Raw genomic sequence first — 3959 nt, forward strand, 5'->3', positions numbered from 1 at the left:
AAATTTCTTTTTAAGTTTTTACTTATTTCCCTTTATTTTATGTGCATTGGTGTTTTGTCACATGTATGTCTATGTGAGGCTGTCAGATCTTAAGAGTTACAGTTGTGAGCTGCCATGTGGGTCCTGGGATTTGAACCCTGGTCCTTTGGAAGAGTAGTCAGCCCCCCCCCAACCACTGAGCCATCTCTCCAGCTCCAAAACAAAATAGTGTTGAGTTTTAGCTCTCTTGTTGAGGGCTTGTGTGACATGTCACTAGACTCAGGTACTTGGAGAGAGGTTGATGGTTCTGTCTTGGTAGACAGGATTTGAGGAGGCAAATCTTGTCAAGTGGGTTGAGCAAATGGTTGGTTGGTGAGATAAACCCAACACTGAGGGGCTGGAGGCTAGATATGCCTTGGGGCACAACCTTGAGAACTCATTGCTTTCTTTCTTGGTGACCCTGGGGTTTCTGTGGTTTTTGGCTTCACAAGCTAGGACTTGCTGGATGAAGGGCTCTGCTTCCTCCCTGGAGGCTGGCCCTTGATGAAGCCTATGACAAACCCTGGAGCAAGAGAAGCTAGCCCAGGCATGACATACACCTGCTGAGGCAGCTCTGCTGGGAGGCTGGGCAGCAGACAGGTTTCCTTCAGGGCACTGGACTGGGAATGCAGCCACCTTGGGCAATAGCCCCCTCTCTCCTCACTGTGGAGCTCCATTCCTACATGTGGGAGAGATTAACAATGGAGTCTACCTTTGGACACGACAGGGAAAAGGGGAAGTCACAAGCTAAGTGGGTGAGAAGGTGGTTTCTGTGGTACTTCCATGACTGCTGGGCACGAGGAAGGGCCTAGACCCTCCCTTGGGAAGCCCCTTCATGAAAGCCTTGACACAAGCTGTGTGCTGCTGTCTAAGTTGACTGGAAAGTGGTGAGCTTGTCCTTGCGTTTCACTGCCTAGGCTTGTCTGTCCTTATTTCAAGGAGTCATGGCTAAGCTCCTTGGTCTGGGGGAAATTTTGAATGTCTGGCCATTGTCTTGTTTCCTCTTCGAATCCTTCCCCGTCTAGCCCCCTCTTTTCATTTCTCTTCTCTCAGTTCTGCCTTTCCCCTTCCCTCCTTACCCTGAACCAGGTCTTACGCCACAGGCTGGACACTTGAGATGCATTACCATTTCTCTTTCAACCATGGCTTTGCTTCTGAGAGAGAGGAAGAAAGGTCTGTGTACTAGCGATCTTCCAGGCTGGAACCTGGGCACCCCCTCACTGTGCAGGTGTCATTTGGAACACCTGTAAACACCCCAGGGGGCAGCAGCCCTGTCTCTGTGAGTCGGTGCAGAGACTTTCAAATCTGGTCAAAACACCTCTTTTCCTCATTCTTCCTTCAAAGCAGAGAAAAGGTTGCAGGTTCGACTGGGACCCTGCAGAGAAAGGCACAGAGTCAGAGTGCCTTTGACCAGTGTCACCCACCCCTCCTTATGCCTGAGGAAGCTCAGATCCTGGGCATCTGTAGAGCCCTTGGGTGTCTGTCCCATCTCTCCTGAAGCACCAGGTGAGTGGAATTTAACCTCAGAGCTACATTTAACCCTTTATGGTCAGGGCAGCAGTGGTGGCAAGGGCTGAACTTGGGACTCACAGGGTGCAGCCATTGTTAAGGGCTCTACCCTGACTTCAGAAGACAAACTGCTGACATGTGGTCATAGCTCTTGCCACAGAGTCTCCAAGTCTTGCTTCCCCCAGTTACACAGCTGGTGAAGACAAAAATGAGCTGCCCTGGCTAGAAGTGTATAGCTGGCTGCATCTGGTGTCACATAGGTACTGTGACTAAGGTAATGATCTATCTCCTTGGGCTAGTTTGTTATTAAACAACTTGTACAGTTGCAGATGACAGAAACCCAGCTTTAAATGGTATTAGCAATGGTTTGCATACTTCCTTCATGACGAAGAACTGTCAGGAAGCCTCCCTCAGAAAGACCTGTTGGGATCGGGGCTGAAAAGCTGAAGGTTCTGGACCTCTGAGATAGCTCAGGAGGCCAGAAGTGCTTGCTGCTGAGCCAGACACCGAAGCTTACCTTCAACGGCCCACGTGGTAGAGAACTGGCTCCTACAAGTTGTCCTTGAACATCCATATGTACTGTACGCCATGGCACTTACGCACCCCGCCCCCATTCACACAACATTTTTATAAGCTCCAGTTTCAAGATGGCCAGATACAATGCTCAAGAAATGGCACCGTCTCATTGTACTCTCCGTCTTTTCTGTATTTTTATAAATTGAGATGGGATCTTGCTGTGTGCTCGTGAATTTGTAATCCTGCTTGAGTCTCCCAAGCAGCTAGGTTTACAGCCATGAACCACTACGCATTGTCCTCTGCCATTGAGCATCTGAGCTTCTTGTCCTCCTGTCGTGGCCTTATAAGCAGGGTCAGGTGGAGTTCTGATGGCCACTACTAACTTGAGACCTGTGTGCCACCAGTGTAGTAGCGTAGATCATGGTAAATTTGGCTCTGGGACCTGTCTTTAGCCATCACTGTGCCTGGGACATGTGCTGCTTTTGGGTCTGAGGCACATGCTCTCATTGCCCCTGAATGAGTGGATTGGCTACAACATTCCTAAGAAAGTGGCTCCCCAGCAGAAAACTAGGGTGATGGGACCCAGAGGAAAAATAGATGTTGGGTAGGTGTAGTGGTTAAGACCAGAATGCTTGGAGCTGGAGAGATGGCTTGGCAGTTAAGCAACTACCTGCTCTTCTTGCAGAGGCCTAGAGTTCAGTCCCTGGCACCTACAATGCTAGCATCCACTAGTATCTTTCTCTCTCTCTCTCTCTCTCTCTCTCTCTCTCTCTCTCTCTCTCTCACACACACACACACACACACTCTTTTTAAAAAATAAAAAAAATTTTTTAGCCCTAGCTATCCTAGAACTCACTCTAGACTAGGCTGGGCTCGAACTCACAGAGATCCCTCTGCCTGTGCCTACCTAGCATTGGGATGAAAGGTGAGTGTCGTCACCACCATCCGGCTCAATTAAAAAAAAAAATAATCAGACAACACTGTAACAAAGATGCCCAGTTAATTATGTGGCTTCCCAGAGACCCAGGTTTCTCTCTTGTCACTCTGCCATGTCCTCAGATGTTGTAGATACATGCTAGCTGAAGCCGACACAACAGTGGGTAGCCATCCTGCATTTGGTTTTATAAGAAACCAAATCTGGCCAGGCGGTGGTAGTGCATACCTTTAATCCCAACACTTAGGTGGCCGAGGCAGGCGGATTTCTGAGTTCGAGAGTTCGAGGCTAGCCTGGTCTACAGAGTGAGTTCCAGGACAGCCAGGGCTACACAGAGAAACCCTGTCTCGAAAAACCAAACCAAAGGAGAAAAAAAAAAAAAAAAAAAAAAAAAAAAAAAAAAGAAAAAAGGAAAAAAAAAAGAAACCAAATCTGAAGCAAATGTTCAAATTCTAGGAGATTAGGAGGTAGTTCTAGGGTGCACCTGTAGGGACTGGGCTATATTCCTGGGTGACAGGAAGAAAAGAGACTTGGTAAAGGGAACAGAAGCTGGAAAGTTCCTGCTGAGGCAGGTGGAGATCTAGGAGGCAGGAAATGTGCCTGGCTGTCCTCTGGAGGGGTAGGGAGAGGAAACCCCATCTGTTACTGGTTAAAGATTTCTGCCATGGAAAGTGTCTGCTTCTGGACCCTTCCAACTTGTCCACGCTTGCACTGACCAGGAAGCCCCTTCTCTGCCACAGGCCTGTTGCAGTGGTCAGTCAGAAACAGTCCTCGGGGCATAGGCCCAGCTGATGAACTACAGGCAAGGGATATCTGTGTCTGCTCATGTCTGGAAAAGGTCTGTCTCGCCGTGTGAAGACGTTTGCCATGTGGGCTCTGACTTTTACACTCCTTTGTGAGCGATCCTTAAGGAAGGATGTAGCTACATCAACTGCGGGTGGAATGTGTAGCTTTCTCAGCAAAGCTTATATGTGACAGATAG

The sequence above is a fragment of the Grammomys surdaster genome, unplaced genomic scaffold, assembly GCF_004785775.1.
Source record: "Grammomys surdaster isolate TR1022 unplaced genomic scaffold, NIH_TR_1.0 129, whole genome shotgun sequence".
Lineage (NCBI taxonomy): Eukaryota > Metazoa > Chordata > Mammalia > Rodentia > Muridae > Grammomys > Grammomys surdaster.